Source organism: Primulina tabacum, chromosome 10, assembly GCF_025594145.1.
Source record: "Primulina tabacum isolate GXHZ01 chromosome 10, ASM2559414v2, whole genome shotgun sequence".
NCBI classification, from domain to species: domain Eukaryota; kingdom Viridiplantae; phylum Streptophyta; class Magnoliopsida; order Lamiales; family Gesneriaceae; genus Primulina; species Primulina tabacum.
Window position 1 is genome coordinate 37,830,401 of NC_134559.1, and position 22,757 is coordinate 37,853,157.

The following is a 22,757-nucleotide window of genomic DNA, read 5'->3' on the forward strand; positions in this document are numbered from 1 at the left end:
TCATTAAAAACAAATATTTCGACTGTTTTAGCCATAATTTACGTAAACGATCACGACACGAAGATTTACCAGGGAGTGTCACCCATCCTAGCTCTTCCATCGCGCCAGAACGCTTAACTTCATGGTTCTTATTGGGCGAGAGCAGTGCCGAGTGTTGTCCATCGCCGCCCGCTCCTATGTACTCAAGGGATATAAGAATAAACTTCCCACTCAATGTCGGGTGCGATCATACCAGCACTAATGCTCCGGATCCCATCAGAACTCCGAAGTTAAGCGTGCTTGGGCGAGAGGAGTACTAGAATGGGTGACGCCTTGGAATTCCTCGTGTTACACTCCTTTTCGTGTTTTTCTATTTTTGATTATTTGTTTACAGACGATTTTTGGCTCAAATCATCTGACTCTCGATCGGGACCAGATAAGACATGGGAAATCAACGTAGCTCGGGCACTGCCGGATTTTGACAAAATTGTAGGCTAATTTGATTGTAAACGGGCAAACGAACGAGACTCTTTACTCCGCAACGAGGTGGCGAGATTTTAGCCTAATTCCTTCTCTAAGACCCTCTAATTTCAGAATTTAAGCTTCTGTTAGGCTTCCGTTTCCTCGAGAAATACGCTTAGAAAGTTTGAAATTCGATTCCGATTTCATTTTATCATATCCCAGGCATAATAATAGCTTTACATTCGCTATTTTCTTCTTCTTAATTTTTTTTATTTTATAGGAACATTTAGCGATTTTTGTTGTCGTGAGCCGGTTCTGTGCGAAAGGTTATGACGCATATTACTCCGGAGACGGTTAACTCATTAAAAACAAATATTTCGACTGTTTTGGTCATAATGTACGTAAACGATCGCGACACGAGGATTTACCAGGGAGTGTCACCAATCCTAGCTCTTCCATTGCGCTAGAACGCTTAACTTCATGGTTCTTATTGGGCGAGAGCAGTGCCGAGTGTTGTCCATCGCGCCCGCTCCTACGTACTCAAGGGATATAAGAATAAACTTCCCACTCAATGTCGGGTGCGATCATACCAGCACTAATGCGCCGGATCCCATCAGAACTCCAAAGTTAAGCGTGCTTGGGTGAGAGCAGCACTAGGATGGGTGACCCCTTGTGAAGTCCTCATGTAGCACCCCTTTTCATGTTTTTCTATTTTTAATTACTTGTTGACAGACGATTTTCTGCTCAAATCATCTGAATCTCGATCGGGACCAGATAAGACATGTGAAATCAACGTAGCTCGGGCACTGCCGGATTTTGACAAAATTGTAAACTAATTTGATTGTAAATGGGCAAACGAACGAGACTTATTACTCCGCAATGAGCTGACGAGATTTTAGCCGAATTCCTTCTCTAAGACCCTCTAATTTGCGATTTTCTGCTTCTGTTAAGCTTCTGTTTCCTCGAGAAATCCGCTTAGGAAGTTCGAAATTCGATTCCGGTTCCATTTTATCTTATCTCAGGCATAATAAGAGCTTTACATTCGTTATTTTCTTTTTCTTAATTTTTTTCTATTTTCTGGGAACATTTAGCGATTTTTGTTGTCGTGAGCCGGTTCTGTTCGGTAGGGTATGACGCAGATTACTCCGGAGACGGTTAACTCATTAAAAACAATTATTTCGACTGTTTTATCCATAATTTACGTAAACAGTCGCGACACAAGGACTTCTGAGAGAGGTCACCCATCCTAGCTCTGCCATCATGCCAGAACGCTTAACTTCATGGTTCTGATTGGGCAAGAGAAGTGCCGGGTGTTGTCCATCGCCGTCCGCTCCACACGTACTCGAGGGATATAAGAATAAAAATCCAACTGAATGTCGAGTGCGATTATACCAGCACTAATGCACCAGATCCCATCAGAACCCCGAAGTTAAGCGTGCTTGGGCGACAGCAGTACTAGGATGGGTGACCCATAAAGAAGTCCTCGTGTTGCACCCCTTTTCGTGTTTTTCTATTTTTGATTACTTGTTGACAGACGATTTTCGGCTCAAATCATCTGAATCTCGATCGGGACAAAATGAGACATTCTTTTTTTTTCTATATTCTGGGAACATTTAGCGATTTTTGTTGTTGTGAGCCGGTTCTGTGCGGAAGGGTATGACTCAGATTACTCCGGAGACGATTAACTAATAAAAAACAATTATTTCGACTGTTTTAGCCATAATTTAAGTAAACGATCGCGACACGAGGACTTCCCAGGGAGGTCACCCATCCTAGCTCTTCCATCGCGCCAGAACGCTTAACTTCAAGGTTTTGATTGAGCGAGAACAGTGCCGCGTGTTGTCCATCGCCGCCCGCTCCACACGTACTCGAGGTATATAAGAATACAAATCCCTCTCAATGTCGGGTGCGATCATACCAGCACTAATGCACCGGATCCCATCAGAACTCCGAAGTTAAGCGTGCTTGGGCGAGAGCAGTACTATTATGGGTGAGCCGCTTCTGTACGGAAGGGTATGACACAAATTAGTCCGGAGACGTTTAACTCATTAAAAACAATTATTTCGACTGTTTTACCTATAATTTACGTAAGGAGTCGTGACACGAGGACTTCCCAGGGAGGTCACCCATCCTAGCTCTACCATCGCACCAGAACGCTTAACTTTATGGTTCTGATTGGACGAGAGCAGTGGCACGCGTGTTGTCCATCGCCGCCAGCTCCACACGTACTCGAGAGCAGTACTAGGATGGGTGACCCCCTTGGAAGTCCTGGGGTTTTACCCCTTTTTGTGTTTTTCTATTATTGATTACTTGTTGACAGACGATTTTCGGCTCAAATCATCTGAATCTCGGTCGGGACCAGATTAGACATGTGAAATCAACGTAGATCGGGCACTGCCGGATTTGGACAAAATTGTAGGCTAATTTGATTGTAAACGGGCAAACGAACGAGACTCATTACTCCGCAATGAGCTGGCGAGATTTTAGCCGAATTCCTTCTCTAAGACCCTCTAATTTGCGATTTTCCGCTTCTGTTAATTATCCGTTTCCTAATGAAATCCGCTTAGGAAGTTCGAAATTCGATTCATGTTCCATTTTATCATATCCCAGGCATAATATAAGCTTTACCTTCGCTATTTTCTTCTTCTTATTTTTTTTTGTATTTTTGGGAACATTTAGCAATTTTTGTTGTCGTGAGCCGGTTCAGTGCGGAAGGGTATAACGTAGATTACTCCGGAGACGGTTAACTCATTAAAAATAATTATTTCGACTATTTAGCCATAATTTACGTAAACGGTCGCGACACGAGGACTGCCCAGGGAGGTTACCCATCCTAGCTCTGCCATCGCGCCAGAACGCTTAACACTTAATTTCGTTTCCTCGAGAAATCCACTTAGGTAGTTCAAAATTTGATTCCGTTTCCATTTTATCGTATCCCAGGCATAATAGTAGCTTTACATTCGACTCTTTTAGTCATAATTTAAAAAACAATTATTTCGACTCTTTTAGTCATAATTTACATACACGGTCGCGACAAGAGGTTTGCCCAGGGAGGTCACCCATCCTCGCTCTGCCATCGCGCCTGAACGCTTAACTTCATGGTTTTGATTGGGCGAGAGAAGTGCCGCGTGTTGTCTATCGCCGCCCGCTCCACATGTACTCGAGGGATATAAGAATAAACATCCCACTCAATGTCGGGTGCGATCACACCAGCACTAATGCACCGGATCCCATCAGAACTCCGAAGTTAAGCGTTCTTGGCGAGTGCAGTACTATGATGGGTGACCCCCTGGGAAGTCCTCGTGTTGCACCCCTAATCGTGTTTTTTTATTTTTGATTGCTTGCTGACAGACTATTTTCGGTTCAAATAATCTGAATCTCTATCGGGACCAGATAAAACATGTGAAATCAACGTAGCTCGAGAAATGCCGGATTTGGACAAAATTGTACACTAATTTGATTGTAAACGGGCAAAGGAACGAGACTCATTGCGATTTTCTGCTTCTGTTAAGTTTCCGTTTCCTCGAGAAATTCGCTTAGGAAGTCGAAATTCGATTCCATTTCCATTTTATCGTATCCCAGGCATAATAATAGCATTACATTCGCTATTTTCTTCTTATTATTTTTTTTTATTTTCTGGGAACATTTAGCGATTTTTGTTGTATTGAGCCGGTTATGTGCGGAAGGTTATGACGCAGATTACTCCGTAGACAGTTAACTCATTAAAAACAATTATTTCGACTGTTTTAGCCATAATTTACGTAAACGGTCGCGACACGAGGACTTCCCTGGGAGGTCACCCATCCTAACTCTGCCATCAGCTAGAACGCTTAACTTCATGGTTCTGATTGGGCTAGAGCAGTGCCGCGTATTGTCCATCGCCGCCTGCTCCACACGTACTCGAGGATATAAGAATAAACATCCCACTCAATGTTGGGTGCGATCGTACCAGCCCTAATGCACCAGATCCCATCGGAACTCTGAAGTTAAGCGTGATTGGGCGAGAGCAGTACTAGGATGTCCTTGTTTTGCAACCCTTTTCGTGTTTTTATATTTTTGATTACTTGTTGACTGACGATTTTCGGCTCAAATCATCTGAATCTCGATCGGGACCAGATAAGACATGTGAAATAAACGTAGCTCGGGCACTGCCGGATTTGGACAAAATTGTAGGCTAATTTGATTGTAAACGGGCAAACGAACGAGACTCATCACTCCGCAACGAGGTTGCGAGATTTTAGCCGAACTCCTTCTCTAAGACCCTCTAAATTGCGATTTTCCGCTTTTGTTAAGCTTTTGTTTTCTCGAGAAATCAGCTTAGGAAGTCCGAAATTCGATTCCGGTTCCATTTTATAGTATCCCAGGCATAATAATAGCTTTACATTCGTTATTTTCTTCTTCTTATTTTTTTCTATTTTCTGGGAACATTTAGCGATTTTTGTTGTCGTGAGCCGGTTCTGTGCGGAAGGGTATGACACAGATTACTCCGGAAATGGTTAACTCAGTAAAAACAATTATTTCGACTGTTTAAGCCATAATTTACGTAAACGGTCGGAGGTCACCCATCCTAGCTCTTCCATTGCGACAGAACGCTTTACTTCATGGTTCTGATTGGGCTTGAGCAGTGCCGAGTGTTGTCCATCGCCGCCCGCTCCACACGTACTCGAGAGATATAAGAATAAACATCCTACTCAATGTCGGGTGCGATCATACCAGCACTAATGCACCGCATCCCATCAGAACTCCGAAGTTAAGCGTGCTTGGGCGAGAGCAGTACTAGGTTGGGTGACCCCCTTGGAAGTCCTCGTGTGTCACCCCTTTTCGTGTTTTTCTATTTTTGATTACTCGAGAAATCCGCTAATAAAGTCCGAAATTCGATTCCGGTTCCATTTTATCGTATCCCAGGTATAATAATAGCTTTACATTCGCTATTTTCTTCTTCTTTTTTTCTATTTTCTGGGAACATTTAGCCATTTTTGTTGTCGTGAGTCGGTTCTGTGCGGAAGGGAATGATGCAGAGTACTCCGGAGACGGTTAACTTTTTAAAAAAAATTATTTCGACTGTTTTAGCCATAATTTACGTAAACGGTCGCGTCACGAGGACTTCCAAGGAAGGTCACCCATCCTAGCTCTGCCATCGCGCGAGAAAGCTTAACTTCATGGTTCTGATTGGGCCAGAGCAGTGCCGCGTGTTGTGCATCGTCGCCCGCTCCACACGTACTCGAGAGATATAAGAAGAATAAACATCCCACTCAATGTCGGGTGCAATCATACCAGCACTAATGCACCGGATCCCATCAGAACTCCGATGTTAAGCGTGCTTGGGCAAGAGCAGTACTAGGCTGGGTGACCCCTTGGAAGTCCTCGTGTTGCACCCCTTTTCGTGATTTTCTATTTTTGATTACTTGTTGACAGCCAATTTTCGGCTCAAATCATCTGAATCTCGATCGTGACCAGATAAGGCATGTGAAATCAACGTAGCTCGGGAACTGCCGGATTTGGACAAAATTGTAGGCTAATTTGATTGTAAACGGGCAAACGGACGAGACTCATTACCACGCAATTAGCTGACGAGATTTTAGCCGAATTCCTTCTCTAAGACCCTCTAATTTGCGATTTTCTGCTTTTGTTAAGCTTCCGTTTCATCGAGAAATCCGCGTAGGAAGTTCGAAATTCGATTCCGGTTCCATTTTATCGTATCCCAGGCATAATAATAGCTTTACATTTGCTATTTTCTTCTTCTTAATTTTTTCTATTTTCTGGGAACATTTAGCGATTTTTGTTGTCGTGAGCCGGTTCTGTGCGGCAGTGTATGAGGTAGATTACTCCGGATTCGATTAACTCATTAAAAACAATTATTTCGACTGTTTTAGCCATAATTTACGTAAACGGTCGCGACACGAGGACTTCCCTGGGAGGTCACCCATCATAGCTCTGCCATCGCGCTAGAACGCTTAACTTCATGGTTCTTATTGGGAGAGAGCAGTGCCGCGTGTTGTCCATCGCCGCCCGCTCCACACGTACTCGAGGGATATAAGAATAAAAATCCCACTCAATGTCGGGTGCGATCATACCAGCACTAATGCACCGGATCCCATCAGAACTCTGAAGTCAACCGTGCTAGGGCTAGAGCAGTACTAGGATTGGTGACCCCCTGGGAAGTCCTCATGTTGCACCTCTTTTCGTGTTAATTTATTTTTGATTACTTGTTGACAGACGTTTTTCGGCTCAAATCATCTGAATCTCGATCGGGACTAGATAAGACATGTGAAATCAACGTAGCTCGGGCAGTGCCGGATTTGGACAAAATTATTTCCTAATTTTATTGTAAACGGGCAAACAAACGAGACACATTACTCCGCAATGAGATGGCGAGATGTTAGCCGAATTTCTTCTCTAAGACCCTCTAATTTACGATTTTCCGCTTCTGTTAAGCTTCCGTTTCCTCGAGAAATCCTCTTAGAAAGTTTGAAATTCGATTCCTGTTCCATTTTATCGTATCTCAGGCATAATAATAGCTTTACATTCGATATTTTCTTCTTCTTATTTTTTTTTCTGTTTTCTGGGAACATTTAGCGATTTTTGTTGCCGTGAGCCGGTTCTGTGCGGAAGGGTATGACGCAGATTACTCCGGAGACAGTTAACTCATTAAAAACAATTATTTCTATTGTTTTAGCCATAATTTACGTAAACGGTCCCGACACGAGGACTTCCCATGGGAGGTCACCCATCCTAGCTCTGCCATCGCGCCAGAACGCAAACTTCATGGTTCTGATTGGGCGAGTGCAGTGCCGCGTGTTGTCCATCGCCGCCCGCTCCACACGTACTCAGGAGATATAAGAATAAACATTCCACTCAATGTCGGGTGCGATCATACCAGCAATAATGCACCGGATCCCATCAGAACTCCGAAGTTAAGCGTGCTTGGGCAAGAGCAGTGCAAGGATGGGTAACCCCTGGGAAGTCCTCGTGTTGCTCCCCTTTTCGTGATTTTCTATTTTTGATTACTTGTTGACAGCCGATTTTCGGCTCAAATAATCTGAATCTCGATCGGGACTAGATAAAACTTGTGAAATCAACGTAGCTCGGGCACTGCCGGATTTGGACAAAATTGTAGCCTAATTTGATTGTAAATGGGCAACGAACGAGGCTCGTTGCGGATCGAGATTTTAGCCGAATTCCTTCTCCGAAGCCCTCTAGTTTACGATTTTCCGCTTCAGTTAAGCTTCCGTTTCATCGAGAAATCCGCTTGGGAAGTTCGAAATTCGATTCCTGTTCCATTTTCTCGTATATCATGCATAATAATAGCTTTACATTCGCTGTTTTTTTCTTCTTATTTTTTTTCTATTTTCTGGGAACATTTAGCGATTTTTGTTGCCGTGAGCTGGTTCTGTGCCAAAGGGTATGTCGCAGATTACTCCGGAGACGGTTAACTCATTAAAAACAATTATTTCGACTGTTTTAGCAATAATTTGCGTATACGATCGCGACACGAGGACTTCCCAGGAAGGTCACCCATCCTAGCTTTGCCATCGCGTCAGAACGCTTAACTTCATGGTTCTGATTGGGCGAGAGCAGTGCCGCGTGTTGTCCATCGTCGCACGCTCCACACGTACTCGAAAGATATAAGAATAAAAATCGCACTCAATGTCTGGTGCGATCATACCAGCACTAATGCACTGGATCCCATCAGAACTCCGAAGTTAAGCGTGCTTGGGCGAGAGCAATACTAGGATGGGTGACCCCCTTGGAAGTCGTAGTGTTGCACCCCTTTTCGTGTTTTTCTATTTTTGATTACTTGTTGACAGACAATTTTCGGCTCAAATCATCTGAATCTCGATCGGGACCAGATAGGACATGTGAAATCAACGTAGCTCGGGCACTGCCGGATTTGGACAAAATTGTAGGCTAATTTGATTGTAAACGGGCAAACGGACAAGACTTATTGCGGACTGGCGAGATTTTAGCCGAATTTCATCTCTAAGACCCTCTAATTTGCGATTTTCCGCTTCTGTTAAGCTTCCGTTTCCTCGAAAAATCTGCTTAGGAAGTTCGAAATTCGACTCCGGTTCCATTTTATCGTATCTCAGGCATAATAATAGCTTTACATTCGCTATTTTCCTATTCTTATTTTTTTTCTATTTTCTAGAAACATTTATCGATTTTTGTTATCGTGAGCCGGTTCTGTGCGGAAGGGTATAACGCAGATTACTCTGAAGACGGTTAACTCATTAAAAACAATTATTTCGACTTTTTTAGCCATAATTTACGTAAACGGTTGCGACACGAGGACTTCCCGGTAGGTGACCCATCCTAGCTCTGCCATCGCGCCAGAACGCTTAATTTCATGGTTTTGATTGGGCGAGAGCAGTGCCGCTTGTTGTCTATCGCCGCCCGCTTCACACGTACTCGAGGGATATAAGAATAAACAACTCACTCAATGTCGGGTGCGATCATAACAGCACTAATGCACCGGATCCCATTAGAACTTCGAAGTTAAGCATGCTTGGGCGAGACTAGTACTAGGATGGGCGACCCCCTGGGAAGTCGTCGTGTTGCACCCCTTTTTGTTTTTTTCTATTTTTGATAACTTGTTGACAGACGATTTTCGGCTCAAATCATCTGAATCTCGATCGGAACCAGATAAGACATGTGAAATCAACTTGGCTCGGGCACTGCTGGATTTGGACAAAATTGTAGGCTAATTTGATTGTAAACGGGCAAACGATCGAGACTCATTACTCCGCAATGAGCTGGCGAGATTTTAGCCGAATTTCTTCTTTAAGACCCTCCAATTTGCGATTTTCCGCTTCTGTTAATCTTTCGTTTCCTCGAGAAATCTGCTTAGAAAGTCCGAAATTCGATTCCAGTTCCATTTTATCGTATCTCAGCCATAATAATAGCTTTACATTCGCTATTTTCTTATTCTTATTTTTTTTCTATTTTCTGAGAACATTTAGCGATTTTTGTTGTCGTGAGCCGGTTTTGTGCGGAAGGGTATGACGCGGATTACTCCGGAGACGGTTAACTCATTAAAAACAATTATTTCGATTGTTTTAGCCATAATTTACGTAAACGGTCGCGACACGAGGACTTCCCATGGAGGTCACCCATCCTAGCTCTGCAATCGTGCCAGAACCCTTGGGAAGTCCTCATGTTGTACCTCTGTTCGTGTTTTTCTATTTTTGATTAATTGTTGACAGACGATTTTCGGCTCAAATCATCTGAATCTCGATCTAGACCAGATAAGACATGTGAAATCAACGTAGCTAGGGCACTGTCCGATTTGGACAAAATTGTAGCATAATTTGATTGTAAACGGGCAAACGAACGAGACTCATTGCGGACTGGCGAGATTTTAGCCGAATTTCTTCTCTAAGACCCTCTAATTTGCGATTTTCCGCTTCTGTTAAGCTTCCGTTTCCTCGAGAAATCTGCTTAGGAAGTCCGAAATTCGATTCCGGTTCAATTTTATCGTATCGCAGGCATAATAATAGATTTACATTCGCTATTTTCTTATTCTTATTTTTTTTCTATTTTCTGGGAACATTTAGCGATTTTTGTTTTCGTGAGCCGGTTCTGTGCGGAAGGGTATGACGCAGATTACTCCGGAGATGCTTAACTCATTAAAAACAATTATTTCGACTGTTTTAGCTATAATTTACGTAAACGGTCACGACACGAGGACTTCCCAGGAGGTCCATCCTAGCTCTGCCATCGCGCCAGAATGCTTAACTTCATGGTTCTGATTGGGCGAGAGCAGTGCCGCGTGTTGTCCATCGCCGCCCTCTCCACTCGTACTCGAGGGATATAAGAATAAAAATCCCAATCAATGTCGGGTGCGATAATACCAGCACTAATGCACCGGATCCCATCAGAACTCAGAAGTTAAGCGTGCTTGGTCCATCCCAGTACTAGGATGGGTGACCCCCTGGGAAGTCCTCGTGTTGCACCTCTTTTCCTGTTTTTCTATTTTTGATTACTTGTTGACAGACGATTTTCGGCTCAAATCATCTGAATCTCGATTGTGACAAAATAAGACATGTGAAATCAACGTAGCTCGGGCACTGTCGGATTTGGACAAAATTGTAGACTAATTTGATTGTAAACGGGCAAACGAACGAGACTCTTTGCTCCGCAATGAGCTGGCGAGATTTTAGCCGAATTTCTTCTCTAAGACTCTCTAATTTGCGATTTTCCGCTTCTGTTAAGCTTCCGTTTCCTCGAGAAATCCGCTTAGGAAGTCCGAAATTCGATTTCGGTTCCATTTTATCGTATCTCAGGCATAATAATAGTTTTACATTCGCTATTTTCATATTCTTATTTTTTTTTTATTTTCTGGGGACATTTAGAGATTTATGTTGTCGTGAGCCGGTTCTGTGCGGAAGGAAATGACGGAGATTATTCCGGAGACGGTTAACTCATTAAAAACAATTATTTCGACTATTTTATCCATAATTTACGTAAACGGTAGCGACACGAGGACTTCCTAGGGAGGTCACCCATCCTAGCTCTGCCATCGCGCTAGAGCGCTTAACTTCATGGTTCTTATTGGGCGAGAGCAGTGCCGCGTGTTGTCCATAGCCGCCCGCTCCACACGTACTCGAGGGATATAAGAATAAACATCCCACTCAATGTCGGGTCCGATCATACAAGCACTAATGCAACGGATCCCTTCAGAACTCCGATGTTAAGCGTGCTTGGGCGAGAGCAGTACTAGGATGGGTCACCCCATGGGAAGTCCTCGTGTTGCACCCTTTTTCGTGTTTTTCTATTTTTGATTACTTGTTGACAGACGATTTTCGGCTCAAATCATCTGAATCTCGATCGGGACCATATATTTTTGATTACTTGTTGACAAACGAACGATATTTATTACCCCGCAACGAGGTGGCGAGATTTTAGCCGAATTCCTTCTCTACGACCCTTTAATTTGCGATTTTCCGCTTCTATTAAGCTTCCGTTTCCTCGAGAAATCCGCTTAGGAAGTTCAAAATTCGATTCCGGTTCCATTTTATCGTATCCCGACACAATAATAGCTTTACATTCGCTATTTTCTTCTTTTTTTTTTCTATTTTCTGGGAACATTTAGCGATTTTTGTTGTCGTGAGCCAGTTCTGAGCGGAAGGGTAAGACGGAGATTACTCCGGAGATGGTTAACTCATTAAAAACAATTATTTCGACTGTTTTAGCCATAATTTACGTAAATGGTCGCGACACGAGAACTTCCCAGGAGGTCCATCCTCGCTCTGCCATCGCGCCAGAATGCTTAACTTCATGGTTCTGATTGGGCGAGAGCAGTGCCGCGTGTTGTCCATCGCCGCCAGCTCCACACGTACTCGAGGGATATAAGAATAATTATCCCACTCAATGTCGGGTGCGATCATACCAACACTAATGCATCGGATCCCATCAGAACTTCGAAGTTCAGCGAGCTTGGACGAGAGCAGTACTAGGATGGGTGACCCCCTGGGAAGTCCTCGTGTTGAACCCCTTTTCGTGTTTTTCTATTTTTGATTACTTCTTGACAGACTATTTTCGGATCAAATCATCTGAATCTCGATCGTGACCAAAAAAGACATGTGAAATTAACGTAGCTCGGGCACTGCCTGATTTGGACAAAATTGTAGGCTAGTTTGATTGTAAACGGGCAAACGAACGAGACTCGTTGCTCCGCAATGAGGTGGAAAGATTTTAACCAAATTCCTTCTCTAAGACCCTTTAATTTGCGGTTTTCCGCTTCTGTTAAACTTCCGTTTCCTCGAGAAATCCGCTAAGGAAGTCCGAAATTCGATTCCGATTCCATTTTATCGTATCCCAAACATAATAATAGCTTTACATTCGCTATTTTCTTATTCTTATCTTTTTCTATTTTCTCGGAACATTTAGCGATTTTTATTGTCGTGAGCCGGTTCTGTGCGGAAGGAAATGACGGAGATTACTCCGGAGACGGTTAACTCATTAAAAACAATTATTTCGACTATTTTATCCATAATTTACGTAAACGGTAGCGACACGAGGACTTCCTAGGGAGGTCACCCATCCTAGCTCTGCCATCGCGCTAGAGCGCTTAACTTCATGGTTCTTATTGGGCGAGAGCAGTGCCGCGTGTTGTCCATAGCCGCCCGCTCCACACGTACTCGAGGGATATAAGAATAAACATCCCACTCAATGTCGGGTCCGATCATACAAGCACTAATGCAACGGATCCCTTCAGAACTCCGATGTTAAGCGTGCTTGGGCGAGAGCAGTACTAGGATGGGTCACCCCATGGGAAGTCCTCGTGTTGCACCCTTTTTCGTGTTTTTCTATTTTTGATTACTTGTTGACAGACGATTTTCGGCTCAAATCATCTGAATCTCGATCGGGACCATATATTTTTGATTACTTGTTGACAAACGAACGATATTTATTACCCCGCAACGAGGTGGCGAGATTTTAGCCGAATTCCTTCTCTACGACCCTTTAATTTGCGATTTTCCGCTTCTATTAAGCTTCCGTTTCCTCGAGAAATCCGCTTAGGAAGTTCAAAATTCGATTCCGGTTCCATTTTATCGTATCCCGACACAATAATAGCTTTACATTCGCTATTTTCTTCTTTTTTTTTCTATTTTCTGGGAACATTTAGCGATTTTTGTTGTCGTGAGCCAGTTCTGAGCGGAAGGGTATGACGGAGATTACTCCGGAGATGGTTAACTCATTAAAAACAATTATTTCGACTGTTTTAGCCATAATTTACGTAAATGGTCGCGACACGAGAACTTCCCAGGAGGTCCATCCTCGCTCTGCCATCGCGCTAGAATGCTTAACTTCATGGTTCTGATTGGGCGAGAGCAGTGCCGCGTGTTGTCCATCGCCGCCAGCTCCACACGTACTCGAGGGATATAAGAATAATTATCCCACTCAATGTCGGGTGCGATAATACCAACACTAATGCATCGGATCCCATCAGAACTTCGAAGTTCAGCGAGCTTGGACGAGAGCAGTACTAGGATGGGTGACCCCCTGGGAAGTCCTCGTGTTGAACCCCTTTTCGTGTTTTTCTATTTTTGATTACTTCTTGACAGACTATTTTCGGATCAAATCATCTGAATCTCGATCGTGACCAAAAAAGACATGTGAAATTAACGTAGCTCGGGCACTGCCTGATTTGGACAAAATTGTAGGCTAGTTTGATTGTAAACGGGCAAACGAACGAGACTCGTTGCTCCGCAATGAGGTGGAAAGATTTTAACCAAATTCCTTCTCTAAGACCCTTTAATTTGCGGTTTTCCGCTTCTGTTAAACTTACGTTTCCTCAAGAAATCCGCTAAGGAAGTCCGAAATTCGATTCCGATTCCATTTTATCGTATCCCAAGCATAATAATAGCTTTACATTCGCTATTTTCTTATTCTTATCTTTTTCTATTTTCTCGGAACATTTAGCGATTTTTATTGTCGTGAGTCGGTTCTGTGCGGAAGCCTATGACGCAGATTACTCCGGAGATGGTAAACTCATTATAAACAATTATTTCTACTGTTTTAGCCATAATTTACGTAAACGGTCGCGACACGAGAACTTCCCAGGGAGGTCACCCACCCTACCTCTGCAATCGCGCCAGAACGCTTAACTTCATGGTTCTGTTGGGCGAGAGCAGTGCCGCGTGTTGTCTATCGCCACCCGCTCCACTCGTACTCGAGGGATATAAGAATAAAAATCCCACTCAATGTCGGGTGCGATAATACCAGCACTAATGCATCGGATCCCATCAGAACTCAGAAGTTAAGCATGCTTGGGCGAGAGAAGTACTAGGATGGGTGACCCCCTGGGAAGTCCTCGTGTTGCACCCCTTTTCTTGTTTTTCTATTTTTGATTACTTGTTGATAGACGATTTTCGGCTCAAATCATCTGAATCTCGATTGGGACCAGATAAGACAAGTGAAATCAACGTAGCTCGGGCACTGCCGGATTTGGACAAAATTGTAACCTAATTTGATTGTAAACGGTCAAACGAACAAGCCTCATTCCTCCGCAATGAGCTGGCGAGATTTTAGCCGAATTCCTTCTCTAAGACCCTCTAATTTGCGATTTTCCGCTTCTGTTAAGCTTCCGTTTCCTCGATAAATTCGCTTAGGAAGACCAAAATTCGATTCAGGTTCCATTTTATGGTATCTCAGGCATAATAATAGCTTTACATTCACTATTTTCTTCTTCTTATTTTTTTTTCTCTTTTCTGGGAACATTTAGCGATTTTTGTGGTCGTGAGCCGGTTCTGTGCGGAAGGGTATGACACAGATCACTCCGGAGACGGTAAACTCATTAAAAACAATTATTTCGACTGTTTTAGCTATAATTTACGTAAACGGTCGTGACACGAGGACTTCCCAGAGAGGTCACCCATCCTAGCTCTGCCATCTTGCCAGAACGCTTAACTTCATGGTTCTGATTGGGCGAGAGCAGTGCTGCGTGTTGTCCATCGCCGCCCGCTCCACACGTACTCGAGGGATATAAGAATAAACATCCCACTCAATGTCGGGTGCGATCATACCAGCACTAATGCACCGAATCCAATCAGAACTGCGAAGTTAAGCGTGCTTGGGCAGGAGTGCTTGGGCGAGAGCAGTACTAGAATGGGTGACCCCCTGGGAAGTCCTCGTGTTGTACTCCTTTTCGTGTTTTTCTATTTTTGATTACTTGTTCACAGACGATTTTCGGCTCAAATCATCTGAATCTCGATCGAGACCAGATAAGACATGTGAAATCAACGTAGCTCGGGCACTGCCGGATTTGGACAAAAATGCAGGCTAATTTGATTGTAAACGGGCAAACGAACGAGACTCATTACTCCGCAATGAGCTGGCGAGATTTTGCCGAATTCCTTCTCTAAAACCCTCTAATTTGCTATTTACCGCTTATGTTAAGCTTTCGTTTCCTCGAGAAATCCGCTTAGGAAGTCCTAAATTCGATTCCGATTCCATTTTATCGTATCCCAGGCATAATAATAGCTTTTCATCCACTATTTTCTTCTTCTAATTTTTTTTCTATTTTCGAGGAACATTTAGCGATTTTTGTGGTCGTAAGTCGGTTCTGTGCAAAAGGGTATGACGCAGATTACTCCGGAGATGGTTAACTCATTAAAAACAATTATTTTGACTGTTTTAGCTATAATTTACGTAAACGGTCGCGACACGAGGACTTCCCAGGGAGGTGACCCATCCTAGCTCTGCCATCTCGCCGGAACGCTTAACTTCATGGTTCTGATTTGGCGAGAGTAGTGCCGCGTGTTGTCCATCGCCGCTCGCGCCACACGTACTCGAGGGATATAAAAATAAACATCCCACTTAATGTCGGTTGCGATCATACCAGTAATAATACACTGGATCCAATCAGAACTTCGAAGTTAAGCGTGCTTGGGCGAGAGCAGTACTAGGATGGGTTTCCCCCACTGGGAAGTCCTCGTGTTGCACCCCTTTTCGTGTTTTTCTATTTTTGATTTCTTGTTGACAGACGATTTTCGGCTCAAATCATCTGAATCACGATCGAAACCAGAAAATACATGTGAAATCAACGTAACTCGGGCACTGCCGGATTTGGACAAAATAGTAGCCTAGTTTGATTGTAAACGGGCAAACGAACGAGACTTATTACTCCGCAATGAGCTGGCGAGATTTTAGCCCAATTCCTTCTCTAAGACCCTCTAATTTGCGATTTTCCGCTTCTGTTGAGCTTCTGTTTCATCGAGAAATCCGCTTAGGAAGTCCGAAATTCGATTTCGGTTCCATTTTATCGTATCTCAGGCATAATAATAGTTTTACATTCGCTATTTTCATATTCTTATTTTTTTTTTATTTTCTGGGGACATTTAGAGATTTATGTTGTCGTGAGCCGGTTCTGTGCGGAAGGAAATGACGGAGATTACTCCGGAGACGGTTAACTCATTAAAAACAATTATTTCGACTATTTTATCCATAATTTACGTAAACGGTAGCGACACGAGGACTTCCTAGGGAGGTCACCCATCCTAGCTCTGCCATCGCGCTAGAGCGCTTAACTTCATGGTTCTTATTGGGCGAGAGCAGTGCCGCGTGTTGTCCATAGCCGCCCGCTCCACACGTACTCGAGGGATATAAGAATAAACATCCCACTCAATGTCGGGTCCGATCATACAAGCACTAATGCAACGGATCCCTTCAGAACTCCGATGTTAAGCGTGCTTGGGCGAGAGCAGTACTAGGATGGGTCACCCCATGGGAAGTCCTCGTGTTGCACCCTTTTTCGTGTTTTTCTATTTTTGATTACTTGTTGACAGACGATTTTCGGCTCAAATCATCTGAATCTCGATCGGGACCATATATTTTTGATTACTTGTTGACAAACGAACGATATTTATTACCCCGCAACGAGGTGGCGAGATTTTAGCCGAATTCCTTCTCTACGACCCTTTAATTTGCGATTTTCCGCTTCTATTAAGCTTCCGTTTCCTCGAGAAATCCGCTTAGGAAGTCCAAAATTCGATTCCGATTCCATTTTATCGTATCCCGACACAATAATAGCTTTACATTCGCTATTTTCTTCTTTTTTTTTCTATTTTCTGGGAACATTTAGCGATTTTTGTTGTCGTGAGCCAGTTCTGAGCGGAAGGGTATGACGAAGATTACTCCGGAGATGGTTAACTCATTAAAAACAATTATTTCGACTGTTTAGCCATAATTTACGTAAATGGTCGCGACACGAGAACTTCCCAGGAGGTCCATCCTCGCTCTGCCATCGCGCCAGAATGCTTAACTTCATGGTTCTGATTGGGCGAGAGCAGTGCCGCGTGTTGTCCATCGCCGCCAGCTCCACATGTACTCGAGGGATATAAGAATAATTATCCCACTCATTGTCGGGTGCGATCATACCAACACTAATGCATCGGATCCCATCAGAACTTTGAAGTTCAGCGAGCTTGGACGAGAGCAGTACTAGGATGGGTGACCCCCTGGGAAGTCCTCGTGTTGAACCCCTTTTCGTGTTTTTCTATTTTTGATTACTTCTTGACAGACTATTTTCGGATCAAATCATCTGAATCTCGATCGTGACCAAAAAAGACATGTGAAATTAACGTAGCTCGGGCACTGCCTGATTTGGACAAAATTGTAGGCTAGTTTGATTGTAAACGGGCAAACGAACGAGACTCGTTGCTCCGCAATGAGGTGGAAAGATTTTAACCAAATTCCTTCTCTAAGACCCTTTAATTTGCGATTTTCCGCTTCTGTTAAACTTTCGTTTCCTCGAGAAATCCGCTAAGGAAGTCCGAAATTCGATTCCGATTCCATTTTATCGTATCCCAAGCATAATAATAGCTTTACATTCGCTATTTTCTTATTCTTATCTTTTTCTATTTTCTCGGAACATTTAGCGATTTTTATTGTCGTGAGTCGGTTCTGTGCGGAAGCCTATGACGCAGATTACTCCGGAGATGGTAAACTCATTATAAACATTTATTTCTACTGTTTTAGCCATAATTTACGTAAACGGTCGCGACACGAGAACTTCCCAGGGAGGTCACCCACCCTACCTCTGCAATCGCGCCAGAACGCTTAACTTCATGGTTCTGTTGGGCGAGAGCAGTGCCGCGTGTTGTCTATCGCCACCCGCTCCACTCGTACTCGAGGGATATAAGAATAAAAATCCCACTCAATGTCGGGTGCGATAATACCAGCACTAATGCATCGGATCCCATCAGAACTCAGAAGTTAAGCATGCTTGGGCGAGAGAAGTACTAGGATGGGTGACCCCCTGGGAAGTCCTCGTGTTGCACCCCTTTTCTTGTTTTTCTATTTTTGATTACTTGTTGATAGACGATTTTCGGCTCAAATCATCTGAATCTCGATTGGGACCAGATAAGACAAGTGAAATCAACGTAGCTCGGGCACTGCCGGATTTGGACAAAATTGTAGCCTAATTTGATTGTAAACGGTCAAACGAACAAGCCTCATTCCTCCGCAATGAGCTGGCGAGATTTTAGCCGAATTCCTTCTCTAAGACCCTCTAATTTGCGATTTTCCGCTTCTGTTAAGCTTCCGTTTCCTCGATAAATCCGCTTAGGAAGACCAAAATTCGATTCAGGTTCCATTTTATGGTATCTCAGGCATAATAATAGCTTTACATTCACTATTTTCTTCTTCTTATTTTTTTTTCTATTTTCTGGGAACATTTAGCGATTTTTGTGGTCGTGAGCCGGTTCTGTGCGGAAGGGTATGACACAGATCACTCCGGAGACGGTAAACTCATTAAAAACAATTATTTCGACTGTTTTAGCTATAATTTACGTAAACGGTCGTGACACGAGGACTTCCCAGAGAGGTCACCCATCCTAGCTCTGCCATCTTGCCAGAACGCTTAACTTCATGGTTCTGATTGGGCGAGAGCAGTGCTGCGTGTTGTCCATCGCCGCCCGCTCCACACGTACTCGAGGGATATAAGAATAAACATCCCACTCAATGTCGGGTGCGATCATACCAGCACTAATGCACCGAATCCAATCAGAACTGCGAAGTTAAGCGTGCTTGGGCAGGAGTGCTTGGGCGAGAGCAGTACTAGAATGGGTGACCCCCTGGGAAGTCCTCGTGTTGTACTCCTTTTCGTGTTTTTCTATTTTTGATTACTTGTTCACAGACGATTTTCGGCTCAAATCATCTGAATCTCGATCGAGACCAGATAAGACATGTGAAATCAACGTAGCTCGGGCACTGCCGGATTTGGACAAAAATGCAGGCTAATTTGATTGTAAACGGGCAAACGAACGAGACTCATTACTCCGGAATGAGCTGGCGAGATTTTGCCGAATTCCTTCTCTAAAACCCTCTAATTTGCTATTTACCGCTTATGTTAAGCTTTCGTTTCCTCGAGAAATCCGCTTAGGAAGTCCTAAATTCGATTCTGATTCCATTTTATCGTATCCCAGGCATAATAATAGCTTTTCATCCACTATTTTCTTCTTCTAATTTTTTTTCTATTTTCGAGGAACATTTAGCGATTTTTGTGGTCGTGAGTCGGTTTTGTGCAAAAAGGTATGACGCAGATTACTCCGGAGATGGTTAACTCATTAAAAACAATTATTTCGACTGTTTTAGCTATAATTTACGTAAACGGTCGCGACACGAGGACTTCCCAGGGAGGTGACCCATCCTAGCTCTGCCATCTCGCCGGAACGCTTAACTTCATGGTTCTGATTTGGCGAGAGTAGTGCCGCGTGTTGTCCATCGCCGCTCGCGCCACACGTACTCGAGGGATATAAAAATAAACATCCCACTTAATGTCGGTTGCGATCATACCAGTACTAATACACTGGATCCAATCAGAACTCCGAAGTTAAGCGTGCTTGGGCGAGAGCAGTACTAGGATGGGTTTCCCCCACTGGGAAGTCCTCGTGTTGCACCCCTTTTCGTGTTTTTCTATTTTTGATTTCTTGTTGACAGACGATTTTCGGCTCAAATCATCTGAATCACGATCGAAACCGGAAAATACATGTGAAATCAACGTAACTCGGGCACTGCCGGATTTGGACAAAATAGTAGCCTAGTTTGATTGTAAACGGGCAAACGAACGAGACTTATTACTCCGCAATGAGCTGGCGAGATTTTAGCCCAATTCCTTCTCTAAGACCTTCTAATTTGCGATTTTCCGCTTCTGTTGAGCTTCTGTTTCATCGAGAAATCCGCTTAGGAAGTCCGAAATTCAATTTCATTCCATTTTATCATATCCCAGGCATAATAATAGCTTTACATTCGCTATTTTCTTCTTATTTTTTTTTTATTTTCTGGGAACATTTAGCGATTTTTGTTGTCGTTATCCGGTTCTTTGCGGAAGGGTATGACGCAGATTACTCCGGAGACGGTTAACTCATTAAAAACAATTATTTCGATTGTTTTATCCATAATTTACGTAATGGATCGCGACACGAGGACTTCCCAGGGAGGTCACCCATCCTAGCTCTGTTATCGCGCCAGAACGCTTAACTTCATGGTTCTGATTCGGCGAGATCAGTGCCGCGTGTTGTCCATCGCCGCCCGCTTTACAAGTACTCGAGGGATATAAAAATAAATATCCCACTTAATGTCGGGTGCGATCATACCAGCACTAATGCACCGGATCCCATCAGAACTCCGAAGTTAAGCGTGCTTGGGCGAGAGCAGCACTAGGATGATTGACCCCCTGGGAAGAACTCGTGTTGCACCCCTTTTCGTGTTTTTCTATTTTTAATTACTTGTTGACAGACGATTTTCGGCTCAAATCATCTTAATTTCGATCAGGACAAGATAAGACATGTGAAATCAACATAGCTCGGGCACTGCCGGATTTGGAAAAAATTGTAGCCTAATTTGATTGTAAACGGGCAAATGAACGAGACTCATTACTTCGCAATGAGCTGGCGAGATTTTAGCCGAATTCCTTCTCTAAGACCCTCTAATTTGCGATTTTCTGCTTTGTTTAAGCTTTCGTTTCCTCGATAAATCCGCTTAGGAAGTTCGAAACTCGATTTCGATTCCATTTTATCGTATCCCAGGCATAATAATAGTTTTACAATCGCTATTTTATTCTTTTTTTTTTATTTTCTGGAAACATTTAGCGATTTTTGTTGTCGTTAGCCTGTTCTGTTTGGAAGGGTATGACAAAGATTACTCCGGAGATGGTTAACTCATTAAAAACAATTATTTCGACAATTTTAGCCATAATTTACGTAAAGGGTCGCGACACTAGGATTTCCCAGGGAGGTCACCCATCCTCGCTCTGCTATCGCTCCAGAACGCTTAACTTCATGGTTCTGATTAGGCGTGACCAGTGCCGCGTGTTGTCCATCGCAGCCCGCTCCACACGTACTCGAGGGATATAAGAATAAACATCCCACTCAATGTCGGGTGCGATCATACCAGCACTAATGCACCCGGATCCCATCAGAACTCTGAAGTTAAGCTTGCTTGGGTGAGACCAGTACTTGGATGGGTGACCGCCTAAAAAGTCCTTGTGTTGCATCCCTTTTCGTGTTTTTCTATTTTTGATTACTTGTTGACAGACGATTTTCGGCTCAAATCATCTGAATCTCGATCGGGACAAGATAAGACATGTGAAATCAACGTAGCTCGGGCACTACCGGATTTGGACAAAATTGCAGCCTAATTAGATTGTAAACGGGCAAACGAACGAGACTCATTACTCCGCAATGAGCCTGCGAGATTTTAGCCGAATTCCTTCTCTAAGACCTTCTAATTTGCGATTTTCCGCTTTTGTTAAGCTTCTGTTTCCTCGAGAAAATCCGCTTAGGAAGTCCTAAATTCGATTCCGGTTCCATTTTATCGTATCCCAGGCATAATAATAGCTTCACATTCGCTATTTTCTTCTTCTTATTTTTTTTTCTATTTTCTGGGAACATTTAGAGATTTTTGTTGTCGTGAGCCGGTTCTATGCGGAATGGAATGACGGAGATTACTCCGGAGACGGTTAACTAATTAAAAACAATTATTTCGACTGTTTGAGCTATAATTTATGTAAACGGTCGCGACACGAGGACTTCCCAGGGTGGTCACTCATCCTAGCTCTGCCATCTCGCCAGAACGCTTAACTTCATGGTTCTGATTGGGCGAGAGCAGTGCCGCGTGTTGTCCATTGCCGCTCGCGCCACACGTACTCGAGGGATATAGGAATAAACACCCCACTCAATGTCGGTTGCGATCATACCAGTACTAATGCACTGGATCCAGTCAGAACTCCGAAGTTAAGCGTGCTTGGTCTAGTAGTACTAGGATGGGTGACCACCTGGGAAGTCCTCGTGTTGGAACCCTTTTCGTGTTTTTCTATTTTTGATTACTTGTTCACAGACGATTTTCGGCTCAAATCATCTGAATCACGATCGGGACCAGATAAGACATGTAAAATCAACGTAGCTCGGGCTCTGCCAGATTCGGACAAAATTGTAGCCTAATTAGATTGTAAACGGGCAAACGAACGAGACTCATTACTCCGCAATGAGTTGGCAAGATTTTAGCCGAATTCCTTCTCTAAGACCCTCTAATATGCGATTTTCCGCTTCTGTTAAGCTTCTGTTTCCTCGATTAATCCGCTTAGGAAGTCCGAAATTCAATTCCGGTTCCATTTTATCTTATCCCAGGCATAATAATAACTTTAAATTCGCTATTTTTTTTTTTGCTATTTTCTGGGAACATTTAGCGATTTTTGTTGTCGTGAGCCGGTTCTGTGCGGAAGGGTATGACGCAGATTACTCCGGAGACGGTTAACTCATTAAAAACAATTAGTTCGATTGTTTTATCCATAATTTACGTAAACGGTCGCGACA

The 22,757-nt window shown here is 43.5% G+C and overlaps 16 non-coding genes and 10 pseudogenes across 16 annotated transcripts; all 26 read left to right on the top strand.

The window, feature by feature from the left end:
- Window positions 1–218: 218 nt before the first annotated feature.
- LOC142507784 (5S ribosomal RNA) lies at window positions 219–336 on the top strand. Its single transcript, XR_012806030.1, has one exon. It is a non-coding gene; the product is annotated as a 5S ribosomal RNA (ribosomal RNA).
- A 681-nt stretch (window positions 337–1,017) lies between these two features.
- Window positions 1,018–1,136, top strand: LOC142507299 (5S ribosomal RNA). The gene has a single exon (XR_012805559.1). It is a non-coding gene; the product is annotated as a 5S ribosomal RNA (ribosomal RNA).
- A 683-nt stretch (window positions 1,137–1,819) lies between these two features.
- Window positions 1,820–1,938, top strand: LOC142510715 (5S ribosomal RNA; annotated as a pseudogene).
- A 1,699-nt stretch (window positions 1,939–3,637) lies between these two features.
- Window positions 3,638–3,755, top strand: LOC142506911 (5S ribosomal RNA). Its single transcript, XR_012805184.1, has one exon. It is a non-coding gene; the product is annotated as a 5S ribosomal RNA (ribosomal RNA).
- A 1,385-nt stretch (window positions 3,756–5,140) lies between these two features.
- Window positions 5,141–5,259, top strand: LOC142508102 (5S ribosomal RNA). The gene has a single exon (XR_012806332.1). It is a non-coding gene; the product is annotated as a 5S ribosomal RNA (ribosomal RNA).
- Window positions 5,260–5,701: 442 nt separating this feature from the next.
- LOC142516734 (5S ribosomal RNA) lies at window positions 5,702–5,819 on the top strand. The gene has a single exon (XR_012812514.1). It is a non-coding gene; the product is annotated as a 5S ribosomal RNA (ribosomal RNA).
- Window positions 5,820–6,501: 682 nt separating this feature from the next.
- LOC142510152 (5S ribosomal RNA) lies at window positions 6,502–6,620 on the top strand. The gene has a single exon (XR_012808281.1). It is a non-coding gene; the product is annotated as a 5S ribosomal RNA (ribosomal RNA).
- Window positions 6,621–7,304: 684 nt separating this feature from the next.
- LOC142510047 (5S ribosomal RNA) lies at window positions 7,305–7,422 on the top strand. Its single transcript, XR_012808186.1, has one exon. It is a non-coding gene; the product is annotated as a 5S ribosomal RNA (ribosomal RNA).
- Window positions 7,423–8,093: 671 nt separating this feature from the next.
- On the top strand, window positions 8,094–8,212 carry LOC142507662 (5S ribosomal RNA). Its single transcript, XR_012805913.1, has one exon. It is a non-coding gene; the product is annotated as a 5S ribosomal RNA (ribosomal RNA).
- Window positions 8,213–8,886: 674 nt separating this feature from the next.
- LOC142507349 (5S ribosomal RNA) lies at window positions 8,887–9,005 on the top strand. The gene has a single exon (XR_012805609.1). It is a non-coding gene; the product is annotated as a 5S ribosomal RNA (ribosomal RNA).
- Window positions 9,006–10,278: 1,273 nt separating this feature from the next.
- On the top strand, window positions 10,279–10,397 carry LOC142510811 (5S ribosomal RNA; annotated as a pseudogene).
- Window positions 10,398–11,080: 683 nt separating this feature from the next.
- Window positions 11,081–11,199, top strand: LOC142509853 (5S ribosomal RNA). The gene has a single exon (XR_012808002.1). It is a non-coding gene; the product is annotated as a 5S ribosomal RNA (ribosomal RNA).
- A 617-nt stretch (window positions 11,200–11,816) lies between these two features.
- On the top strand, window positions 11,817–11,935 carry LOC142511007 (5S ribosomal RNA; annotated as a pseudogene).
- Window positions 11,936–12,617: 682 nt separating this feature from the next.
- On the top strand, window positions 12,618–12,736 carry LOC142509855 (5S ribosomal RNA). The gene has a single exon (XR_012808004.1). It is a non-coding gene; the product is annotated as a 5S ribosomal RNA (ribosomal RNA).
- Window positions 12,737–13,352: 616 nt separating this feature from the next.
- On the top strand, window positions 13,353–13,471 carry LOC142511524 (5S ribosomal RNA; annotated as a pseudogene).
- A 681-nt stretch (window positions 13,472–14,152) lies between these two features.
- On the top strand, window positions 14,153–14,271 carry LOC142515728 (5S ribosomal RNA). The gene has a single exon (XR_012811557.1). It is a non-coding gene; the product is annotated as a 5S ribosomal RNA (ribosomal RNA).
- Window positions 14,272–14,955: 684 nt separating this feature from the next.
- LOC142510076 (5S ribosomal RNA) lies at window positions 14,956–15,088 on the top strand (annotated as a pseudogene).
- Window positions 15,089–15,770: 682 nt separating this feature from the next.
- On the top strand, window positions 15,771–15,891 carry LOC142511704 (5S ribosomal RNA; annotated as a pseudogene).
- A 683-nt stretch (window positions 15,892–16,574) lies between these two features.
- Window positions 16,575–16,693, top strand: LOC142509856 (5S ribosomal RNA). Its single transcript, XR_012808005.1, has one exon. It is a non-coding gene; the product is annotated as a 5S ribosomal RNA (ribosomal RNA).
- Window positions 16,694–17,308: 615 nt separating this feature from the next.
- Window positions 17,309–17,427, top strand: LOC142511608 (5S ribosomal RNA; annotated as a pseudogene).
- A 681-nt stretch (window positions 17,428–18,108) lies between these two features.
- LOC142515729 (5S ribosomal RNA) lies at window positions 18,109–18,227 on the top strand. The gene has a single exon (XR_012811558.1). It is a non-coding gene; the product is annotated as a 5S ribosomal RNA (ribosomal RNA).
- Window positions 18,228–18,911: 684 nt separating this feature from the next.
- Window positions 18,912–19,044, top strand: LOC142510078 (5S ribosomal RNA; annotated as a pseudogene).
- Window positions 19,045–19,726: 682 nt separating this feature from the next.
- LOC142509507 (5S ribosomal RNA) lies at window positions 19,727–19,847 on the top strand. The gene has a single exon (XR_012807678.1). It is a non-coding gene; the product is annotated as a 5S ribosomal RNA (ribosomal RNA).
- A 679-nt stretch (window positions 19,848–20,526) lies between these two features.
- On the top strand, window positions 20,527–20,645 carry LOC142516549 (5S ribosomal RNA). Its single transcript, XR_012812338.1, has one exon. It is a non-coding gene; the product is annotated as a 5S ribosomal RNA (ribosomal RNA).
- A 677-nt stretch (window positions 20,646–21,322) lies between these two features.
- LOC142510624 (5S ribosomal RNA) lies at window positions 21,323–21,442 on the top strand (annotated as a pseudogene).
- Window positions 21,443–22,127: 685 nt separating this feature from the next.
- LOC142511226 (5S ribosomal RNA) lies at window positions 22,128–22,244 on the top strand (annotated as a pseudogene).
- The last annotated feature ends 513 nt before the right edge of the window (window positions 22,245–22,757 follow it).